At 44.2% G+C, this 25182-nt stretch overlaps 1 protein-coding gene and 1 pseudogene across 3 annotated transcripts in view; both read right to left on the bottom strand.

Moving 5' to 3' along the window:
- The window catches only part of LOC146854898 (transcriptional enhancer factor TEF-3-like), a 779218-nt gene that overhangs the window by 547320 nt on the left and 206716 nt on the right, over positions 1 to 25182 (bottom strand). The window lies entirely within an intron of this gene.
- LOC146854899 (ubiquitin-conjugating enzyme E2 D2 pseudogene) lies at positions 9693 to 10330 on the bottom strand (annotated as a pseudogene).

The raw sequence follows: 25182 nt of genomic DNA, 5'->3' as shown, positions 1-25182 counted from the left end.
GACCTTTAAGGTTGCAAATCAGCGGGTGTGCGTGGAAATGTACCCGGCTTTGACAGTGGAGGAGCTTCCACCGGATTTGAGGGAGTCTGTATCGACCGATGTGTGGGATCTAAGCGGAGAGGAGATCGGCTTAGTCAGGGGAGTGGAACCAGTGAGAATACAGGTTAAGCCGAACGCGGAATTCCCGAGAACACCCCAGTATAAACTGTCGCCTGAAACAATTGCAGGGATCAAACCTGTGATCGAGTCTATGATTAGGCAGGGAATACTGGTGGAGATCATGGGTAGTCCGTGTAACTCACCCATTATGGGACTGCAGAAACCAAGTGGGAAGTTTAGGATAGTGCAAGACCTGCGGAAAATAAACGACATAGTTGTTCCATGTTGTCCAGTGGTACCGAATCCATCTGTGATACTGTTCCAGATCCCATGCGAAGCTGGATGGTTCACAGTGATTGACTTGTGTCAGGCCTTCTTTTCGATTCCCCTACATGAAGAGAGTAGATTTCTTTTTGCATTTAGGCTAGAGAATCGTATATTAACGTGGTGTCGTATCCCACAGGGGTATACGGAGAGCCCGTCAATTTTTAATCAGCTCTTAAAGAAGAATCTTGAAGGTCTTGTGTTGCCGAAAAACTCTGTTTTGGTGCAATACATTGACGACCTGCTTGTTGCGTCAGAGACAGAAGACGCTTGCAGGGTCGATACCATTGCGTTGTTGAATTTCCTGGGAGAGAACGGTCACAAGGTGTCTCCAAACAAGCTGCAATACTGTTTACCTGAGGTACAGTATTTGGGGCACAGAATTGAGAAGGGTAAAAGGAAAGTGTCTCCAGATCGCATTGATGCGATTCTGAGGATGCCAGTTCCCTCGACACAGAGGGAAGTTAGAATGTTTTTGGGAATGGTGGGCTATTGCCGCCAGTGGATCCCAAACTTTTCCTTTGAAGCGAAGCCTTTACAGCGGCTGACGCGAAAGGATGTAAGTGATCCGGTACCATGGGACGACGACTGTTTGAAATCATTTCTGAGGCTGAGAGAAGCCTTATGTAGCGCTCCTGCGTTGGGAATGCCGGATTATAACAAGGCATTTGCATTGTTCTGCTGCGAAAGAGAAGGTTGCGCATTAGCAGTGTTAACCCAGAATCATGGAGGTGTCCGTAGACCAGTTGCTTATTTCTCAGCTACTTTAGATCCAGTAGCTTCTGCGTTGCCCGGATGTCTCAGATCCGTTGCGGCAACAGGTGTCAGCATCGAGAGATGTGAGAGCATTGTGATGGGTCATCCTCTTACTGTACATGTGCCACATTCTGTTGAACTGTTGATGACTAGGACTAAAACGCAGCACCTCACGAATAATAGGCTGACTCGTTATGAGCAAGTTATCCTTGCAGCCGATAATGTGACACTGAAGAGGTGTGCTGTTTTAAATCCTGCTACATTGTTACCTGTTCCAATTATAGATGATAATGAAGATTGTGAGGACCATGATTGTCTCGACGTTACGGAACTATGCACCAAACCGAGACCTGACATTGTCGATGAACCGCTCCCAGAGTCAGATGAGATTTTCTTTGTGGACGGTTCATGTTTAAGAGACAGTGTCGGTCGATTGAGAGCAGCGTTTGCTGTATGCACCATCACGGGTGAGGTTGAAGCCGCTTGTTTAGAAGGAGTACACTCCGCGCAGGTGGCTGAGCTCATTGCCTTGACTCGTGCCTGTTTGGCAGCCGACAAGATCCGTGTGACTATTTACACGGACAGCCAGTATGGGTTTGGTGTGGTTCATGACTTCGGACAGCTATGGTCCCAGAGAGGGTTTATGACGTCTTCAGGTTCTCCTATAAGAAATGGTGAACATGTACGGAAACTGTTAAAGGCATTGCAAGGTCCTGATGAAATTGCTGTTGTTAAATGTGCTGCCCACACAAAGGGAAATGATTTCGTCTCGTTGGGAAATAACTACGCTGATGAAGTAGCCCGATTTTGTGCAGAACAGGGATGCAACTTCACTGAGACCCACGTCGAGGAAACTGGGAAGGAGGTGGTGTACGGTCAGATGCTAGCAATGGCAGACTCATGGGAGGAACTGAAACAGCTTCAGGAAGGGGTCTCGGATCAGGAACGTGACAGCTGGATACGAGCTGGATGTGAGAAGGGAGATGTGGATATATGGGTTTCGAATGATGGACGAGCAGTATTGCCGGAAAGTTTGTTGAATCCCATGGCGAGGTTGATACATGGTGCTGTACATCTTGGTAGGGATGCCATGATGAGAGTGTTTCGTCAGACTTGGTACAACCCGAAGTTTCGTGCAGTGGCTGAAACCGTGTGCCAGAGGTGTGTCACTTGTCAACAGATGAATGTAGGGAAAAGAACTGCTGTGACATTGAGCCACATAGGGAGGTCAGGAGGACCTTTCAATAGGATGCAGCTGGATTTTGTCGAAATGCCGAAGTGTAATGGGTTGAGGTACATATTAGTGATAGTATGTGTCTTTTCCAGGTGGGTGGAGGCATACCCTACACGCAGATGCGACACACTCACAGTAGCGAAACTGTTATTGAGAGAACTCATTCCTAGGTACGGGTTCCCGACGTCCTTTGAATCGGACAGAGGAACTCATTTCCACAGCGAAGTTATGAAGTTGCTTTGTGCTGCTTTGAATATAGACCAGAAGTTACACTGTAGCTATAGACCAGAAGCTTCAGGGATAGTGGAGCAGGTGAATGGAACTCTGAAGGCTCGGATGGCGAAAGTGTGTTCGTCTACGTCTCTGAAATGGCCTGATGCATTACCTTTGGTCCTTATGAGCCTCCGAAGTGTGCCTGATAGAAGGACTGGGTTGTCTCCCCATGAAATCCTCATGGGAAGAGCGATGCGTTTGCCTGCAATACCTGCCACTGCTCTGATAAATATCACTGATGATATGATCCTGGACTATTGTAAAGGCCTTGCTGACGTGGTCCGTTCTGTGTCTCAGCAGGTGCAGACAGCAACGGTTCCAGCTGCGAGTGACCGGTGCCACGACTTGGACCCAGGCGATTGGGTCCTAGTCCGAAAGCACGTGAGGAAGAGTTGTTTGGATGCTAGGTGGCGCGGCCCTTTCCAAGTGATCCTTGTCACGAACACCGCTGTCAAGTGTGGGGGTTTACCGAACTGGGTGCATGCTTCCCATACCCGTAGAGTTCCAGCACCCTTAGAAGATACAGCCCCTCTCGAGAACCAAGATCCCAGTGAGCCGACAGAGCCTCCTGAGAGGGCCAGTCAAGCTGTAAGGGTTGCTGAAGCGGCTGAGGGTGCACTGAATCGAGTTGAGGAAGAGCGTGAAAGAAGTACTGACCCAGAAACCGGCGAAAGAGCAAGAGGTGCAGTGGGTAGTACAGAATCGAGTTCGGGCGAAGAAGAGGAAGTCAGTGCACAGGGTATCGGGGAGAAGACCGGAGGTGTTACCGAAGCAGAAAGGGTTTGGCCCGCAAGACAGAACCGGGTAAACCTGAGGTTGGCTCCGGACACAGACCTTGCACCAGTTTCGGAAGAACCAGAAGAAGAATCAGGGGATGAGGAGAATCCTCAAGGTGTGAGAAGATCAAAGAGAACAAGAGTGCCAAGTCGGAAGTACGCTTCACCAGAGTGGGCATACCAAGTGACTGATGCCAGGGTTACCGAGCACGGGAAGATTGAGGTCGATGACATTGGTCAACAGTGTCCCGCTCCAGAGGGTGGAAGTGTTGCTGAAGGTTCCGGGATTGGAGATCGAAGGAATTTTGACGATCCATATTCCGAGTCCGCCATTCCTAAGTGTCATTCGAGGTATGGTCTTGGACAATTTGGAGTTCCCGACGTTCACGACTGTGCCAGATCCACAAGAACTGATTATTCTTAAGCTCGAAATATTGCAGGGAGTCTTGGAGCTGTTGGGACCAGCGCTTATGTTAGATTGATTTGAGAAGGTTGCAAGCAGAGAAGAAGATAACCTAGATCCGAGCGGAAGAAGAACAAATTTAGGGATTTTTCCGTTATAGAACGAAGAAAAGTTAGGGAGGTTTGCCTAAGTTCCGAAAGAGACACTGATGAGAAAGAGACTTACCCTTTCAGAGACTGTATTGGACACTGAGTCTATTCCGAAGATGGCAGATCCTGCAAACCCACATCGTAGGGCTAAATTGATAGTAGGCACGTTGGTAGGAGTTGTGATAGTCACCATATTTGCGGTAGTGATAAGTTCATACATGGTGGCTCACAGGCAAGAGGGGAAGGTTCAGGGAGCACCCACACCTATTACCCCAGGGCAGAGTGGTGTCAGTATCAGGGAACAGGAAACATCGAAGGTGAGGGATGATCGCAGACTCCACATGGATTTATCGAAGGGTGACTTTAAGCTTAATGCGTATGCAAGGTTGCTGTATGAGTATGTTGATGCGATGGATGTGAAGGATTGCTATGTGTGTATGCAGTTGCCTGCTTCAGTGGATGAGGGTATCAAGTATCATCATCTCCCATTGACTTATGGGATTTCTTGTAGTCTATTACTCAGTTTATTTTATGACAGGAGACAGTTCGAGTATTTCTTTTCAAATTTTGACACGGTACTTCCTGAAGTTCCAGCAATCAAGCATTTGAACAAATATGATTCTAGCAAGAAAGAGGATAGACTCCTGAAGTATTTTAGACCGACTATGAAGTTGGATACGGCGCATGCTCACAGGAATAACCTGACATGTGCGTTATCTGAGATAGAGAAGAAATTCATAGACCAGGTAGAGGACAGATACAGACGGTTGACCCAGACACGACACACCGGAGATAGCCCAGTAGATTGGACAGACGAGGAGAGAGCTCACAGATCCAAGGGAAGTTATGGACCAATAGCGTTGGATGAGGTACAGAGAGGGAATTTGTGTATTGGACGGCCTCAATCCGATACGGATAAGGTCGCAGTAGGACATAGCACTTGTTCTCAGACCTTCACAGTGGAAGCTTCTGCTAAGAATTTTATGGTAGGTCCAGTAGAGGTAATTCCGACAGTATATTATGTATGTGGGAAGAATGCTTATGTCAGGCTACCTGCGAATTGGTATGGCATATGCTATTTGGCCATTATATTCCCGAAGATCTATCACACCGAGGACTTGGAGTTGTTAGAGACGAAGCGACAGTCTAGGAAACGTAGGGCTACGAACGCTGGTGCAGTGATTGGAGACATATACGGAGCAATGATACCTAGTATGGGTGTGGTGTTGAATGATGTGAAGATCAGGAGGTTGGCGACTGTGGTTGATGAGTTGTCTATGAACACGGCGAGATCTTTGTTGTTGGTGGCTGGAGAGATGTTGTCGATACGGAATATGGTTATGCAGAATCGCCTTGCTTTAGACGTATTATTAGCCAAAGAGGGCGGAGTCTGCAAATTATTGAAGGTTCAGGAATGCTGCACATATATTCCAGACAACACGAAGGAGATAGGGAAGTACATAGATAACATCACGACTATTCACAAGGAGATTATGGATTTGACGGAGGAGAATGTGTGGGAGAAGATTGGATTAGGCTTTGGAAGAGTGGGAACCTGGTTTGCGAACTTGGGAAGAGGATTTCTGGGATCAGTGTTGAAGCCAATTATCATTGCTGTGGTTTGTGTGATTTGTTTGTGGGGATGCGTGAAGGCATGGAAGTGGTATCAAGGAGGCAAGGTTGAAAGGGCTCTTAAGGCAAACGAGGAAAGGATGGCGAAGCTCCAGGAGCAGCAATATGAGAGTCTTAAGAAACTAGAGGGAGTTCGACATAGCAAGGTTATGACTAGCGTGGTTTAAATCAGTTCTAAAGAAGAGAAATGTAATGGTGTGATGACGGATGTCATCAAAGGGGGGAACTGATGTAGCGCTTAAAAGTTTGAAAATTGTAGGGGTGCATTATACTCACTGTTAGTCGGCACCCGCATATAATCAAATGTGTACTCAGGTATCTTGTGTGCAATGTATTATGAATTGTGTAACCTATATTGTTTTTAATAGAAGTGCTAGCTATGTACAAGCCCATTGTAAACGTATTGGAGAAATGTATAGAGTTTAGTTTATGTGAAATGTAATGTGGTGTTAGAAATGTGCACCCTAGACTTCGTGTCTGTAGTTTGTTTAGCTTGACCACACATGAAAGAAAGACGTAAATGTCAATACTGTGATTGAAACCTGCTTGTGTAACCGAAGTAGTGGCCAGAATTCGCATATATCGTTGAGGCGAAAGGCCTGGTATTTTCTTATGTTAGCCAAGGGCAATAGGCCAAAAAGGATTTATTCCAGTAGAGGTTTTAGGCTGTAGTAAATTGCAACTTAAAAGATGTGAAGAATGTCTGCTTTGCATGATCTCACCCCAGGTGCAAGGACAGTTGCTCGTTAGTAGAGAAGCTCTTTGTTCACAAATTGACTTATGTAGTAAAAGCCAGACATGGGAGTGTATTGGAATGTGCCAATCGTAACTCCTAGTGCGGATGGCGTCTGGGACTCAAGGCCAAGCGATGGACGATGGAACTGGACAGCGCTCTGTGGAAATTTACTGAAAGACGACCCCGGAGAAGAGGAGGCGCAAAGGGCGTGTTCTGGGATTTGGGGTTCTGTATTAGGGACAGCGCCCCGAGGGTGGAGGCAGATCAGAGCAGCCCTGAGCAGAGGAAGGCTAGGCGAAGAGATAGAGGGGGCAACTTAGACCAGCTCTCTAAGTGAAGTCTTCTTATGAAGTTTCACTCTGACACCTTTTATTCGATGAGGGTCTCAAGGGATTGCTAAGTAGGGATGTCATCTAGTGCAGAGTAGGGACAGAGATGGTATGGTTCAGTGTCCCTAGTATCGACATTTGCTTGGTGGTTTTCTACCTCATGCTTTTAGAGATTGTACTTTTAGTTATTTTTAGCCGTATGCGGATTCTTCGTAGAGTAGCTTTTGTGTTAGTGCCTATGTACATGTTGTGCCTCGTATTGAGGACTTTGTATCTGCAAATCTTCATGCTGATAATAAAAACCAGAGAGCCAAGAGATTAAGTCTCGAGTCCTTGATTATGGCAAATTGCGGACAGTAATTTTGATAATTGTGTTTTTCCCTCCACGCTATTGGGCAAGTAAAAAGGTCCATCTGACCAGAGTGGGTTCCAGTAGATAATTGCGAGATACCCAAATGGGCCGGAGCACATGTCTCAGCCCCGAATCCTCGAGGGGCTGACTCAGCCTATCGTCTTTCTAAGGATCATAAAACAAGTACTCGTGAGCTGAGTAATACTATTTCCCGTTACTTACAGCCACAAAGCTGTATTATTACTTCTCACCCTCCTGCTGGTGCTTGATCTGCGGGACTGTGGGAAGGGCGTGCGTGGACGCTCAGTGCAAGCGATGCCAGACACATAGGACGAAGAGGGTTTCATAGCTGCCAGAGATTCTCCTAACGCTGCATCCGAAATGGAGGACTCCTCTCTGGTCAGCCTAGCCTAGTCTGTGTCTTTTGGTCGTCGCAGTAGAGATAAGCCCTATTCATGTTGTGGCATGACCTGCAGCTGCCTTTGCATATCGGAGCAAACACGCACTTCCTGTTTGCGCTCCTCCAAATTACAATTAGTTTACTGTGGGTATGGGGTAGTGTCTCTCTTGGGGGCCTATTATGTGTGTGTCAGGACCCTAGGTGTTTGAGATCAATACCGCTAAAACCTCCAGAAAGCATAACAGTGACTTACTGGTTGCCGGCCCTCTCTGTAAACCACAGGGCCGCTGAACATCCTCTGCATGACCCCAAATACAACAGCAAGCAAGGGGCTCACCGGTGCTGGCGAAGAAATGCTGTGTGTGTTAAAAATAGTCACCGGGATCGCAGGCACAGAGGTAGAAGGGAAGGGGCCAGGCTGAAAACTAACTTCGCCCTGCTCTTACGCGCTCTTGGTAGAACTGCCGCTCAACAGCCTCCAGTAAATGCCAAATCAGAAGACTGGATGCGACTGGGGGCAGCTACTCGGCTGTATCCTTGCATTCGATAGGGCACTTGAGTGAAGCACAGGCCGGAAATGTAAACAGACGAATTGTCAAAGCTGTCAATTCGTCTGCTTACAGTCTTGCTGCCCGAACTGCAGTGAGCAGTTTCTTTTTGTGTTGTCGGATGCGTATAATGGACCACTCAGCCTTCAATCCTTCCGAGGTCGATAAAATGAGTACCATTGAGTCGGGTACCAATCAAAACCTGCTATTCAGCACTAATGGACATCTTGGTGCTGAACACAAACTTTACAAATCTAAGTTGTGCTATTTAATGACACTCTAAATAAGACGGGTGGGACATCTGCCACGTTTAGACTTAGGACCCTGTCTGACAAATTGTAAGCAAGGCCCTTAGTGTGCAAGCAACTACTTCATGACATATTGTGCATGAGCAATTAATACGTAAGGCGATTTTTGAAGGAGTCAATCTAGGTGATAGTAGCAATTAAATTAGAAATACTCACACAGTAATGTGTAACACAACAGATTAGATGTGAGAGCTTTATTTTGTTCCACACACATTCACTCTTGTAAAAGGTACATATAACTAAACTGATCTTCATCACAGTGGGAAGCAGGAGCATGGGTTGTTGAGAACTGAGTAACATGCGTACAGAACCTTCACCCGATGTATGGTTCACAACTTGCAACGTATTTGTAGAATAGCATGCACGTACTGTCACACACAATACAGAATGCACAACAGCAACCATACTGGGTGACACTCAGTTCCGGAATGGGTTCTGTGTAAATATCAAATGAGTACAAACATATATATATATCACACTTGGTAATGGTAATCAATTGGTAAATGGTAAAATATTTTGTAAGTGAATGTCGAAATAATTCATGATAAAGCAAATTGTGTGTGGCCTTTTCATTTACATAAATTTGGTTTGTGCGTATATAATTGGATCGTCTAGGGAATGAAGCTACACTAGGTCTTAAACTCCAACCATTGGTCATCAAACAAATGGATGATCTAGAATCCTTATTGGGTTTTTTGGGTTTTTTTTGGACAAAATGCATTTATTTTTCTATGGAAAAGCTACAGTAAAATTTGTAAAAGGTCTGAGAATAATATATTGCCCATATGAAAAGAAAAAAAATGGAAACATGAAGTGTGAGGAAGAACAACAAAAAACTCAGTTAAATATATAGTCAGCAGTGCAAATGTTCACATTGCGATAAACTGGAGTCAAGTATACAACAAAATCAAACAAGTGTTCCCCATAATTAGTATTCTGAAAATTTAAGTGCAAAGATCAGTTGTTCGCTTTTAAGAAACCTGCAGTTTATGAAATACTCCAAAGAAGGGATGTCGGTTTGTAAAGAAGAGCTTCCTTTTGCAAGCTGTCTGCTACCACACAAGAAAAAGTCTAAAATTAGTTTCACTTACAAATGTAAATATATGTAGTCTATACAGTAAAAAATACAAATTAAATAGTAAACTAAGAGGATGAAATCTGAAAACAGATTCACAAAAAAAAATGATACTTTCAAGTGTGGATTGCACAAACATTTTGCATGTAAAAAAAATCTCAGCAAAACATAATTTGGTTGCTTTCATTGCCACACTGCATTGTTGAACTTGTAGGCTAAAGAGACAGAAGTCCAAGAATCTTAAAAACTACACAATGTCTATTGCAAAGCTTGACAAAACAATTTCATAGCACACAGTCTTAGAGATTTTTGGAAGTTTTTCTTTTGCTCCAGAAACATTTAAACACCTAAAACCAAAGAGACCTTGTGGTACATTGACAGTAAACTGTGCTCGATTTACTCCTAATTTTGAAAAACCTAGAATTTACAGTACTCTGGTTTATATGAAATATTTTCCTTTCACAAATTTACATTGCATATTTCTAAGTCCATTCTCTGGCTAATCTGTTGTATTTTTCCTTGTCTGATTTGTATATTTGTGCAATATCTGGGACTAAAGGGTCATCTGGATTCGGATCACAAAGTAGTGAGCATATGGACAACAAAACTTGTGATACGGTCAACGTAGGAGACCACTGCGACCTCAGTATGTCAAGGCAAATACTCCCATTGCTCTTTATATTCGGATGATATATTTTTGTTTTGAAAGCAACCTTTGGCGGCTTGAATGGATAATCTGTTGGCAAGTGGATTGTAAGAAAAAAGACTTCTCCTTGGTATGGGTTATCAGTAGGTCCGATGATCGTTGCTTGCCAATGGAACAAGTCATCCCCCACAGGTCCTGCAGAACACTGGGCAAGTGGGTCACGCTGCAAATCGTTCAATTCCTTATGTATCCGCCTGAGGGCCATGGTAGAGGCCAGCATACGGTGCAGCGGCGGGCGCGCTGGAAACGAGACCTGCTTTCGCCGGTACTGGAATGGAGGATCAGTGACTGATCGGTGACTCACCGGCTCCTCCTCTTTCAGTTTCTGCAGATTCCCCTGACTCACTGACGCGGGGCGTTATCCCAGAATCCTTCTTGTTGATGCTTAGATTGTCATGTCTACATCAACCCTAAAGCACCAGCCGAACCATGTTCCAACCAACCCTACAATGAAAGCACTGGAAATGCTGATCAGTTTGATGTTTCTGTAAGGTGTGATCAAGCTTACAAATGTTAAACCTGTTTGAACTGCCAAAGCTCGTTTGTGTACTGGGAAGCAAGTACAAACAAAAGCTTCTGAGAAACAGATTCTACAGAAAAAATGCTTGCTTTTATTTCTATAGCCTCAATCTCTCAGATACATTTGTCAACGCTCTCTCCCCAGTGCTGCCCGGTTGCCCTCTGACTAGCTAGAAATACGGTGGAATATGTAGAATACTATTCCAAGATGGCTACTGTTTGAAATGTTCCCTTTCTGCAGGTTCACTCTGAATTGTTTTGATCTTTTGCTGAACACTATTTTTGCTGGCTTTAGTTCTTTGTGCATTTTACCCCTGCTAAGCAGAGGTACAGGGCTTGTGCTCCTCCTTCTGACAATGTAAACATAACTGGAGGCCTGTCGCCTGTAGCTTAGCTGTGCAGGTTTACACTGCAAATTCTACATGCCAAAATAACACCTTTTGACAGGCCTAAATCATAATTTTAATTATTTATAAGTCAGCCCTAAGTGGGCATTATTGCCCATAAGGCAGGGTGCATGGTATTTAAATGTAGGAGATGTAAAAGTTTGTTAAACGTGTCCTTAAAGTGAAAAAGCTCTAAAAGCTATTTTCACTGTAGCAGGGCTTAATAAATGAGGTTAATAAATGTTATCTCAGTTATAAATGTAATGTTTGGACTTTATGAAATATTTATTACAAGATCAATTCACTGGTGAAGTCGCATTTGTAATAAATATTTTGGATGGATGGATGACTTTGTTAAAAAGTTACCTTTGCCCGGTATGAAGTCCCTGGAAGCTAAATCTGCATTTTGTCCTCCCACTTCTGCCCGCTAGTCATTAGCATTTCAGTAGGTGTGAATGAGATGTGAAATTTCCCCCAGGACAGAGACAAAAGGCCTTGGGTATGAGGAGCTGTTGAACCCTTGACAGGATGGCTTGTTGGCTGGGCCCAAGGGCTTGATTAACTTCAAAGAGACCTCCCCTGTCACAAGCAAATATAGCTAACACCCACGCCTGCCTGCACTTTTATTTTCTCCCCCAGCCAGACCAGCCACCATCACAAAGGCCTCTTGTTGAGATCACAGTGTCAGAACGTGCTGTTCCATATAACATTTGGGGCACATTTCAAAGGAGGGAAGCAGATTGGCAAAATAAATTGTGTGTATCCACTGTCTGGTTATTAAAAGTTTAGCTTCTTTCTCTGAGTTTTTTGGGGTACAAGGAATGCCTGAAACTGGATTTTGGTGTTAGATGTGTGAGGACAGTAGAATTACCATAGAACACTCCCCACACACATCCCCAGCCATCTTGAAATTACACAAAGTGGGTAGGGTTATCCCCGCAAAGCTTTACCCCATTGGTTAGTGCCTCCCTAATGGTCACTATCCATAAGCTCGTGCCAGGCATAAATTGGGCATCTCCAGGCACCCACATTAGAAAACTCCCTTGACCTGTGGAAGATCAGAAGAGGACTTAACCTGCAGTAAGAAACCTGTGCAGAGCCCTGAAAGACTGGACTTGCTCCTTCCTGTACCCAGGACAAGGAAATGAACTCCAAGGGTTATAAGACAGAGCTTATTTTAAAGCTAAGGGGACACAAGCTATAAGAGGCCTTTCCTGCAACTGCCCAGCTGACCAGTTACAGCTGGACTTGGACTGGACCCTCTTATTGGCCCTTTGCCTGCCGCTCTGGGAGTCTCTTAGTGCTTCCGCAGAGTCCTCGGGGGCTTTAGTAGTGTTATGTTTCATATAGGTACCCTAATATAGGCCCAGGTAACATCATACGCTTTCACCTACATCACCTCCCCTACATTACATAGTAACAAGCCTTTTAAGGATTGAACGCCTTTTTAGGATTTAACCTTTTTCCTAGTTCTAGTCCTAGGTGCAGAAGGAGGGTTTCCATGAACAATGTTCTATGACTTCATCTTTAGACGGACACAGTACGAATGAATATTCATAAGGCTACTTAGAAACCAGGCAGGGACTATACACCACCTTCCTAATATCTACGCACAAAGTTCATCCCATACGTCATCCTCATACCCAACAATGCCTAACACAAGAACAAGGGACAAAGGGACTATATAAACTTTTCTGTATAAATACAGCACCTCTTGCGAGCAGTAGTTAGAGGGAACCGGGACGTCCAGGCCAACACACTGACCAGAGACGCTGAGGCTCCTGCATGCAGACGCTCCAGCTGACAGCGGTCTAACACCTCCCTTACGGGGTGTCCAACTCGAGACCAGGACGAGGTCCCACACTCTCTCACTTCAGGTAATGTGGTTGGACTAAACCTAGAGGGATTCTTGGCTTCACACCTACTCACATGCTAGGTACACTTAGGTACATCTAGATAGGCATCGTAGGAGTATACGAGTGCTTTCTTTTATCATGCATTTTATATCCATGTATTTGTTCAGGACTATTGCAAAATGGTAGAACTGTACTATCCTTTTATATTAACTGTACTGCTGATCATATATCTAGGCTACTGTCTAACGGTTGTCGCAGCACATATATTTTACACTAGAAGAACAACTGTACAATAAATACTTATTGTAAACACACCCGACTGTTTCTTCTGTGTAACTCTCTGAGACAGGAAGTAAGTGAGCACGGGTGACTGAGTAAAAAGTAGTACATTGTTTCCATGATTCTGAGGGATCAGGGTTGTCATGATCTAAGGTTGCCAGAAACTATTCTCTCCCTGATAAGAGGAGATTCTAATGGCACTGTGAGCTAGCTAATGCAAAACAGGCTAACGTATTCGGTGAAGGTGCCCAGAGTTAGTCTGCCACCAATCCTACAGTTTATGTTATCCAAATGCGCAGGTCCTGCAGGGGTACTATAGGAACTACACGACATGGCACCACCAACGTTGGTTTGGTACTTATTTAACAGTAGAATCTGAGTAGTTCAGTCCTGCTTATTCTTATTCTCAGAGACCCCTACTCACAAAACACCAGAGACGTCTGGAGTGGGTGGGCACAAAATCCCCCACAGCTGAGTAGGCAAAATATCCAATTTATTGGCTGCTGGTTAATCAAGCTTGACAGGACATAGTGTTCCTAAACAATTGTGCATAAAAACCTTATCTTAATTCCCTTGAACAAACTTTTTCTCTGTTTCAAAATGACTGGGTTAGGAGGTGACGTAGTCATTGACCTGCACCTCTCAGCCGGAGAAGTGGAAGAAAATCTTATAGCACATACATACTCTCACCCTAAAACTATTGGAAAATGGTTTAACTGCTAGGGGTGGCTTTGTAGCTTTCGTGATTGAGGCACACGAATCAACCAAAACAGAGGTATTCTATTCGTGGGTTACATTCCCAGAAGCAGATGCAAGAACACATACATTTCACTCTTACACAGATGGAGATGCACCAGTGGAATATTGTCCGTTCGAGGACATAGAGATTCCACTCAATTACCAGGAACACCATTACTGGTTTAAAGGCGCCCTACCCCACTTAAGAGGAAGAGTAAGGCTTCGTCCGTTAGGAAGACCAGGTGCAACATGGCCAATATTAGTAGCCTACACACCTCATCCTGATATTAAAACAATGCCACAAGGAGACTTACTCGTCAAACACAAAGATTTAATTAAAATTTACAGAAACATGGCAATTCATCATGAGGACTTTCACAGTCCAACCAGCACCAGCTGCAACAAATGGACCTCAATCTCAGAGTACAGCAACTAAAATGACTCCACAAACATTACACGCAGTAATGGGCAAGACTCCCCCTAAACACGAACAAATGCCATTCTGGGTAGCTCAGAAAATAACTCAGCTAGAGGCAGTATTCCCAAACACTATCCCATTTGAAAAACACAGAATGCTAACAATCTGCTTGCCCATGGGGTTAACACCACAGTTAGAGGATTGTACCTCTTGGGGTACGGTCTTCGCTGCCATATATACCAGAACTCATGGTATTCCATCCTTAGCGGTGATACCAGATGTATTAAGACAAATACAGAATGAGTATGGGGCAGAGTCTGCTTTGAACTTATTGATAAAGTTACTAAATAACTATGACCAGGTATCAGCCATAATACTAGCTAATATTAAAGGGGATGCAGCATCAGTTGCTATCCGCCAACGCCTAAGGGAGTTCAGTCCTTTAGAACAGGAACACGAACTACCCAAAATAATCGGAACTGGGTATGCAGAATTAGGCGGAGACAGTTTGGGTGGAAAAGCTTTGAAACTGCAACTAATGGGCAGTCCTGAAAAGGACTATACCAAGCAGACACCTACTTCTTCTAAAAAGAAGTGGGATAATAAAAAACAACAAAACTATACAGAAAAAAGATCTTAATCCCGAGGTAGATCTCCTCCATAGGAGCACTCTGAAAAGAGGTACAACTTTAGGAATAGGGATTACATTAGGAAACCTGACAGGTATCAGGATACTGATACACGTTCCTCTCGTTCCTTTCAGGGCTCGACGAAAAACTCAGAGAGAGAAGGATGGTCAGAATACAAAGAAGAGCGTGCAAAGTCCAGACACAAGCAGCCCGCTCAAGACTATACTTCCAAAAAAGAAAAGCCAAAATCAAAACATCAGTTTAATAAAAGAAAGTTGCAGGTCTAAAGATCAGCCATGCCCAGAATTCTGAGGACGCAACTTCTGAACAGGGAATGGGTTTAGATGATGCTAGACAGTGCGGCAGAAGTAACAATAGCTCGCCAGGACCTGAAGGAATTTCTGGTGACAGCGGACTTGAATGATTACATCACGGTGGAAAAACCAGATAAAAGGGTGAGTGTCCCACATAAGTTCCATGAAATAACATTCCGGATGGAGGGGGACAAGCCCAGATAAATAAAAGGTCTCTTTTGGAAGAACCTGTCATCTGGTTATGACATCCTGTTAGCTGAACAAGATTGACCTCCAGCATTCGTGTGGAGTGCCCAAGGGGAAAAAATGTAATTTTTCCAGCCTTCTCCGACCTCGTTCCTATTCACCTTAAACATGTATATGCACGGGAGTGGGCAGTAGCCCAAGCTCCAGCATTACACAAAAATCATGCCGGATGGGATGAGGATTCAACCCACCACGTGATCCCGTTAAAAGTTTCACCAAATGCTCAAAGGCAATACCCAATAAAGCAAGAAGCTAAAAAACAGGTCAGGGAGATCTTAGATCAACTTGAATACCAGGGGGTGATTGAAACATGTGCCTCACTAATGAACAATCCTTTGACAAAACCCAGCAATATATATCGTCTAGTTTTAGATTACAGACATTTAAACACTTGCACAAAAACATTTGCAGTTCAAAATGCACAGAGTGCCGCATTAATGAATAACATTGGGTGGAAAAAATACAAAACAACACTTGTTATCTCAAATGGATTTTTCTGCCAAAATATAGCGCCTGAAAGCAGGTATCGGACCATATTCTCAGCGTTAGGGTCACAGCAATAATTTTGTCGTCTCCCCCAGGGGTATAAGAATAGTCCCGGGGTATTTTCAGCAAGGGTAACAGTTACTACAAAATTTTGATGAAGAAGCATTGTCCTATGTGGATGATATTTATCTGACGGACAATGACTTAGAGAAGCACCTGATCAGGGTGAGCACCATTATTATGGGATTCCCCTCTGAGGGCTATAAATTTAACTTTAAAAAATCAAAAATAGCCCACCTCGGTGTCCTGTTTTTAGGATACAAGCTTTCAAGTAAAGGAAAAAGTCTGGCAGCTAACTTTTTTAGAAAAGTGTGCATTGCTCCAGCCACCAAAATCATTAAAACATTTACAATCAATACTGGGATTCCTAAATTTCGGAAGAACATACATTTTGGATTGCGCAGAAAGAGTAAAACCTTTCTACGACTTAATAAAACATGACTTTTCAGTTAGACATTGGACACAGGAGCACACAATTATCCTACGTTCCCTACAAGAAGACATGATAGCTTCTAAACATTTATAAACACGAGTAAACGTACGCCACTTGGTAATCCGTGTAATAGCGGGTCAATGCGGGTACACCTTCTTAACCTTTAATGAAGACGAGACAGTACCAATTGCATACAAATCACACCTGTACACAAACACAGAAATGTGTTTTACTTCAACAGAGAAAATCCTGACAGCAGTTCAGACCGCTGTAGCAAGAGAAAGAGCACTGGCTCAGGGTAAACGCATATTTGTTGTAACCCCGGTACCAGCTTTAGAAGCTGTTACAAAGGCTAGCATTCCAAACGCAAAAGCCTTACACTTGCATCCGAGATAGATACAATGGGCTATTTCTCTTACTGCAACGGACGTTGAATACAGATTTGATCCAAGTTTAAAAACACAAGCATTCCTGCAATACAAACAAGAATATCCTCTGCCTAATTAAATAATGCCTCTAGATCAGTATGAATATATTATTTACACGGACGGATCTGCTCAACCGGCCATAGGGAGTAAGTAACAATACAGCGCAGCATGCGCAATAGTAAAAGGTTTCATGCGGGATGGCAAGTTCCATCCAAGTTGCACTAAAACGCAATCTCTAGGAGACTGCACGGCGCAGTTGGCAGATTTAAAAGCATTAATACTGGCACTTGTAAATACGGATAACGAATTATCCACACTAATCGTTTGTGATTCTTTTTACTGTGTGCAATCCTACAATGAATACTTATACCATTGGAAGCAAAACGGGTTCAAAGATGCAAAAGGTGACACAATTAAGCATAAAATGCTATGGGAACAGATAGTGGGGTTGAAAAACTAACTACCAAGGTCTCACGTGATACACACACTGAGTCATCAATGTGATGGCGATCATGTTGAAGGGAATTCATTGGCTGACGAAGCCGCGAAGGGTGCTGTACGTACGACTTCCGTAGCTGCAATCACTCGTTTAACAAGCATTTGCAATGCAATAGGTCTCGCATTTGCGAAATTTTAAGCTATTGGCATTGTAAAGGACAATGCCTTTTATTTATATGTTTTCAAAACCAACACATAGATAAAAGGTTTGTCCTTTACAATGCCAGTAGCTCAAAGTCTCGCAAATGCGAGACCTATTGCATTGCAAATGCTTGTTTTGGTAGGCATGGGGAGATTAAGTGATATGCCCAGAATCACAGGATTTGGAGTGGACCCCGAGGTTCAAACGTTTTTTTCCCCAGCTCCAAGGTCGGCACTCTAGCAGTGAGACCACAACCTCGCCCGAACACTTCTGCGGCAGCACTCTCACTGACGTGACGGACCGAGTGAGCTACGCCACAGTGCCACCCAGCGCTCTTTTACCCCCTGAGCCTTCCCTGCGCGGGCATCACCAGTGCCACCTCACAGCCAGCCCCAGGGCCCCTGCCGCTGCCCTTTGATGTTTCCCACTGAGCTGGAAATGTAAAGCATCTGCAGAGCACTTTGATGGTGTGTAATTATAGCACCAATGTGTAATCTGCGGGTCAGAGGTCAGCGCGCTCGCACGCTGGCCTGCTTTGTGCTGGAGGGAGTGCAGTTTGTAAACAGGAAAAACAAGCATTTGCAATGCGTTAGGTCTCGCATTTACGCGAGTTTGAGCTATTGACATTGCAAATAACAATGCCTATTGGCATTGTCATTTACAATGCCAATAGCTTTAACTCGTGTAACTGCGAGATCTATTGCATTGCAAATGCTTGTTTCCGGACTGCAGTGAGAACAGGCACATCCATGTACGCGTGCTCACACTCCTCACTTCTCACTAGTTACGGCATGACGTTATGCCCGGTGAGCATTGTAGGGAAAGGGAAATCCTTTAAAGAGTCATTTTCTCTCTGGATTTCCCTTCTCTTTGTGAAACTCAGGAGCAGCAACATTGTCGTGGTGTCACCAGGGCTTTAAGTGGAAGCTTTTTCAAAATTGTATACAAGCCGTAGTTGCTGCTTATTTATCTTATGCAACTAGCAACCATTGACAAAGTCAATAGTACTGACTTCTTGTAGGTATGATGTTACTTGTTGTATCATATATCTGATGCAATGACAGGAACAGCAAAATACAAATTGTGCGGCACACTACGCTAAACACAGATTTTTAGCTTACGTGTTTTAAGCCACGCCCTTAATTACATTGACCACGCCCGTCTGAGAGACCCCCCCCAGTGTTTTCATCCCACTTAAAGCCCTGCATTTGCCCTAACGGTTCAGAGACTGACGCCATGACTGTGTGACCAACAAAGTTAACCTGAATTGTGGCTGGCTTGGCACCAGTCTTAGCTGCGGTCCCTACACCTGCGTGTGCAATACACAAAAAATCAAGTTATGTTTCCATATCTGTTCGCGTATATCTGTTTTGATCTGTTTATGTGTCGTACCATCTGTCTGCCCTAACGGTTCAGAGACTGACGCCATGACTGTGTGACCAACAAAGTTAACCTGAATCGTGGCTGGCTTGGCACCAGTCTTAGCTGCGGTCCCTACACCTGCGTGTGCAATAATCAAGTTATGTTTCCATATCCATTCGCGTATATCTGTTTTGATCTGTTTATGTGTCGTACCGTCTGTCTGACGATCTGCCCACCTCTGTCTTTCTGTCGCTCTATCATTGCCTCTTTGTTCACCAGATCTCCACCCTAGTGGACTGTAGTATGTGGTGGTGAAACACACACGTGCACTTCATGACTTGGGGGGGTTTAAAGTCTGTTTCCATAAAAGATGGCCACTGAAGCAGGGGTCAGCTGTCCCAGCGGTTTAAAGCTCGGATACCCAGGGAGTTCTCGGGCGCACGTAATCCTTGGATGCCATCCCTGTATCCATTACGGGGGGGGGGCTCCGAGCCTGGGGTGTGCACGGCATTGGGGTACACGCCAGCCAACAGCCACTTAAATGCGGTTTATGAAAGAGCTCTCGTTGCAATGGACACGGCGCTCCTTTGACCCGGTCTTCTGATGTGAGTAACCATATCTGTCAGAGATGCAGTTAATCACATTAAGGGAAATGCGACGGGACCGTGTTAACAAACCTGGAGTAAAAACAGGTGACATGAATAAAAAGCAGGTATGATACATTAACCAGTAAACACGTTGTGCATACCTCACAATAAGATCCTATTTTAAGGTACCAACTACTGTCCCCATAACTTAATCTAACAAGGTGTGAGGCAGTTCAAAATAAACATGGCAGGAGGGGGAGGCAAATGGTGTGCACTTTCGCGGCCGCTTTGATGTTCTCAGTGGCGGCGCGGCTCACTGAGAACATCAAAGCGGCCACGAAATGATCAGGCAGGCTGCCAAATGGTGCGTGCGCCCGGCGCACATGCACTGTAGTTGGCGGCCTGAAAGCACTGGTTTGCACTTCCAAATCCCCCTTTTACAAAAGCTCTCGCGAGAGCAGCGCTAAAGTGCTGGCTCAGGCGAGACCTAAAAACCCTGCAGGGACGGGCAGTAAAACAAGCAATAGGTGATGTGTGACTCGTAAACCTCACCGCATGCTCCAAGGGTGAGGACGGGCAACGTCCAGGCATGAAGCTGCAGTCACCGTTAAAAACCCCATGCTGTGGCTGTGCGTAAGATCCACGCCAGGAGCCCCATGCCCAGCCTCCATGTACAGGCAGCCCACCTCAGGCTGGGTTTTTTATTGCCCACGGTCCCGTTGCCAACTCCTCATGGCGCGGTTTGGTATGACGGCAGTCATATTAGCACAGCAGGGTAGTATGTATCATAAAAAACAGAATCTATCTACACATACGCACACACCTTCTTACATCGAGTTCCATTGACTCTTAAATAGAAACTTTGGAACTGGAAAACCAAATTTGAGTCTCGTAATCTACTCAATATCCCGTGATTCAAGGAAAATCACTTAATCACCCTGTGTCTTAAAATAATAATATAAAAGAACCTCTTGTAATGTAACTGGTGCTCTTGTAAAGCGATCAAGATCCTTTGGGTCAAGTTTGCATTACATCAAACTGCAAAAAAGCATTATAGCGCCTGATACTCATTTTTCGAAACTAAAGATGAAGCGCTCAAGCCTGTGTCCTCTGTTACCATTTAATGTCTTTAGAAGGAAGCGGGTCAGCCCACAAAAGCTGTATGCCGTTTATATATCACACACATGGCCTGCTGTTGTAGGTGTCATAGATTTCTGGAAACGGGGGGAAAACGATTATGGTTTGTGAGATGGGGGGACTTAGGTGGGGGCCAGGCTGGTGAGCCTTAGATTTTATGTCAATAGCACTAACCAAGCATCAACAACAAAAAAAAAAGAGAAAAAACGTGCGCGCAAATGTAAGCGTACACGTCATGAGGCTGCTCGAAGATGTAGGAGCCGTGACATTTCCTATGCGCGTGCATGCATGATGACTTTTGGGCACGCATTCGTTACCACCGATGTGTGCATAGGGAATGATACAGCCATCATTAATGTATTTACTTTTATTTACTGTTCCAAGATGGTAGCGCCGGTAAATAAATAAAAACATTAATTTCTTCTTGTGAAAAGACACTTAAAAAAGTGGTGCGCACGGCAACAAATGACAGAAAAAAAATTGCATCAGGACGAGAGTGGTGGTGAGCAACACAGGAGCTTGTGGGGGAGAAGTCAGTGCAGAAGTTATCAACAGACAGTGGGCTGGGGCAACGGAGGAGATTGATGTGGCGGAGGAAATGGAGGAAATTTAAAAGTAGTAACATGGGGTGGGAGAAATAATGGAAGAGCTGGAATGGGGAAGAGGAAGCAAAGCAAACTACATAGGGGAGTTGCTATTCAAGTGGGGGAAGTAATATACAAGGGGGTGAGCAATAAAATACATGCACTCTCATGGACTGCTTAAAGAAACAAGGACACAGCAGTCTGAAAGTTTTACAGGAATGGATTCCAAAGCTGGACAATAAATGAAATTCAACATTTAATCGTGGCATTTGGTGACAGAAATTACCCACCCATGCCTGTTGTAAAAGACGAAAAGCCATTGTCCACGGATGGGCAAGCTGGTGCAGAGTCCTCACTTCTCATGGTGTCTCACCACGCTAAGGGAGCACTAATAAAACAAGCTCTCCAAACAGTGCTTCTTTGTTCCCGCCCTGTCTCCTTTTGGGATGGCCTATTCGCACTGGATCCTTTGCTTCACAGCTTGTTTATATAACACGCCTCCTTTAGATAAGAAATTGCTTCACGACAGCCGTGAAGCAAACAATCCAGTCCGGATGGGCCGTCCCAAAAGGAGAAAGGCCAGTAACAAAGAAACATCATTTTCAATCGGAGGCCACCATTTACCATAAACGATGACGCCATCCAATGAAAATGAGGGGCGCGGCTTCAAGCCCCCGTCTGAAATCTCCTCAATATGTCTCGCCGAGCGAGCAGTGCATGCACGCTGTATAACGCTAGACGAGACCTAAAAATGATAAATGGCTTTACATGCTATCATCATTAAAATATAGAAGGCATTTACTGTCTCATGGATTCTCTTCTTCAATGTGATTGTACTGTGAAGGTGAAGATCAATGATGCTTTCCTATTGTAACCTAAGTTTGAAAATGTGGAAGATTTCAGGTTGAAAGGTATGTGTTAGAGCTGGCATTGTTAGCATGGTTTCCCACCCAACCTAACATTTGCCTTCAAACCTTCTGTTTTTGCTGACTTCATTTTTGCTGGCCTTAAGACTCTTCACAGTTTACCACTGCTACCCAGTGCTAAAGTGCTTGTGCTCCTTCGCTAAAACATGGTAACATTGACTTATACCCAACTATCCTATTTAATGTACTTTTAAGTCCTTAGTAAAGTGGCACTACATGTGCCCAGGGCCTGTAAACTAAATGCTACTAGTGGGCCTGCAGTACTGGTTGCGCCACCCACTTAAGTAGCACTTTAAACATGTCTCAGGCGTGCCATTGCAGAGCTTGTGTGTGCAGTTTAAACTGCCATTTTAAATGGCAAAATAAACCTTTTGCCAGGCGCAAACCTTCCTTTTTAATACAGATAAGTCACCCCTATGGTAGGTCTTGGACAACTCCGAGGGCAGGGTGCAATGAATTTAAAAAGCAAGACATGTACTTTTAAATTTTACATGCTGTGGTAGTAAAAACACTTAAACTTGTTTTTCACTACTGTAAGGCCTATCTCGAGGATAACATTGAAGTTGCCTTATTATATTTTATAAGTGTAATTGCATAATGGGAAGAGATAACCAGTTATCGTTTGGTGTCTCTGTAATCACAATTAAAATTCTAACTTATGGGGAAGTTGGATTTTAATTGCAATTCTAAAAAGGCCACCTTTAGAAAGCTGGCCTTTCCTGCCTTAGCCATTTGGTGCCTGCAGCCTGTCTCTGCGTTACATGAGTGGGTGTCGCAGACAGTTGGGCTTTCTTTATTCCTCCTAGACAGCCACACACAATGGGGACTTACGTGTGACTAGCTGGGCCATCACTGGCAGGATAGGTGGGAAGAGCTGGGGCCAGTCCCACTTAAGGTTGAATAGGCTGTGTCCTGACTCCATACAATGGGCTGCATATCCCCTGTGGTTAGTTTGGAGCCAGAACAATAAAGGCAGGGCATCTGTACAATTCAAAGGCATGCTTCTAGAAGCTTCTCTTACCTCAAAGGCACAACAGTGTATAAAATAAGGACCTCAGACACAAACTCATCAGTACACTTCTGAACATGTGGATACTCGGCTAGGACAAAGGACTGCTGTGCTTCTACAAGGACTGCCACTCTGCTGGTCTGTTGCTCTAAAGAAACTGCTGCCCTGCTGTACTGGCCTGCTAACTGCTGCCCTCTTGCCTTTGGAAGACTCCAGAGTGACTTAAAGGATAGCATGCTGGCCTCCTGATCTGAGCCCCGGGGGACATAAAAGGCTCCCTAACCAGCTCCTGGATACAGCTGCAGCTAGTGCCTGACCCTCAAGTAGTGCCTCTCAGGTTCTGGACCCTTGTTGTGGCTCGCTGGCTCTTGAAATCATGCTTTTGGGATCTTTGCAACCACGAACCGGCCCATTTGCACTGAAACCACGCCACTCCAGGTCTGGATAATATACAAGCAGTGTTTAAGATGTTGGATGTCTGAAGCAAAGGTGTCCTAGTAGAGGTGTGTATCATAAGCATATTGGTGAATCTTGATGCTATTATCTCTGAATAGAGTACCAAATGGCTCCACGTACATGTTGCAGAAGGCAAGAAACAGTATAGAGCCCTGAGAGCTTCTGCAGGTGACAGGGGTCGTTTGTGACCCGAAGGTGCCCACGTGAACAATTTAGTGTTGGTTGGAAAAGTAGGAGAAGACTAGTGAAGGACATTGCCAGTGAATCCCATTCCTGATCACGGGATGCGTATGAGGGGATGGTTGACTGTCGAAGGTAGCTGATAGGTACAGCAATATCAGGAAGAAGGGGTCATCTTCAATGAAATGCAAAGTCCCAGGCTTTTTAGAGAACGCGTTGTCAATCATCAACGGATCTTGGTCTCTGACCAGTCAGTATATAGGTATTCTTGTGCATCAAAGATGAGATGGGACCAGGGGAAACAGCTTAATCCTCCTTCAAAAGTAGAAGTTGCTAATTTCCTGGTCTGTTTTTGGGGGGATTGTAAGGCTTATAGGACGATTAGTACTCATAGGTCAACAATCTCAGCAGGTGTCAAACTAGTGTTTGAGAAACCAACGGCTAAACATTTTTGTTTTGAAAGGGCTTTAGGTCTATTAGGATGAACATTCCTAATAAGTTCAAATCTTCTACATTAGGATATGTTACGTATATAAAGAAGGTTGGAGCACTCTCTAAAAGAAGGAAGATTAATGACACAAACACTATGAGAAATCGTTTCAGCTTGTGTTTAAGTCCATAAAGCCTTTTATTACTTCTTAGAGGGAGGAATAACAGGTTTTACCTTCTACACAAAATGACTGTTTGAAATACAGCAGTTCTTTATTTACTTTATTCTCAACTTTTGACTGATCCTTACGCTTCTGTTACAAATTCAACTTAATTTCTGCCTATTTGCATACATTACTACAAATTCGGAAGTCCATCAATACAGGAGAAGTTTCTAGAGTTCTTGTTGCCTTCCTTGATATAGAAATGTCTCAACTTTACCATATTTACAATACCTAGACCTCTATTCAGGTAGTTATCTGGGCATGAAGTACAGTCCGGTACTCAGTACTCTCGGGATATGAAACTTGGTTCTTCCATCAGTGTGATTTGATCAGTCTATCAGCCTTGATAATGTCCTGTGTGGACGCAACACATGTTGGCTGTTTATTTTTCCATGTGTTAAAATATTGTACTGCCTGTACCATCTTTTCTTCGACTAAGAAGGAATAAAAGGCTTAATAGACTTAAACATAAGCTAAAACACTCTTTATATTGTTTGTGTCATTACTTTTCCTAACTTTATAGTGTGCTCCAGCCTTCTTTGTATATGACATTATCCTGAGTACCACACAGCTTTTTCAAAAAAATTAAGTGTGTATATTAAACTTGTTGTTTCTCAAATGTTAATGCACAAATGGGGGATGTGCAACTGATCTATTCACTGCTACCATTAAGATATGTTATGTTGTACATAGACTGTTGTTTTTTGGGTCCTCAAACAGTAGCTTTCTCTGAAGGAATTTGCTGCCGAATTCACT

This window comes from Triturus cristatus, chromosome 4_1 (assembly GCF_964204655.1).
Source record: "Triturus cristatus chromosome 4_1, aTriCri1.1, whole genome shotgun sequence".
NCBI classification, from domain to species: domain Eukaryota; kingdom Metazoa; phylum Chordata; class Amphibia; order Caudata; family Salamandridae; genus Triturus; species Triturus cristatus.
The sequence above is the reverse complement of the archived record's forward strand: the minus strand, read 5'-3'. Positions and strand labels throughout refer to the sequence as shown.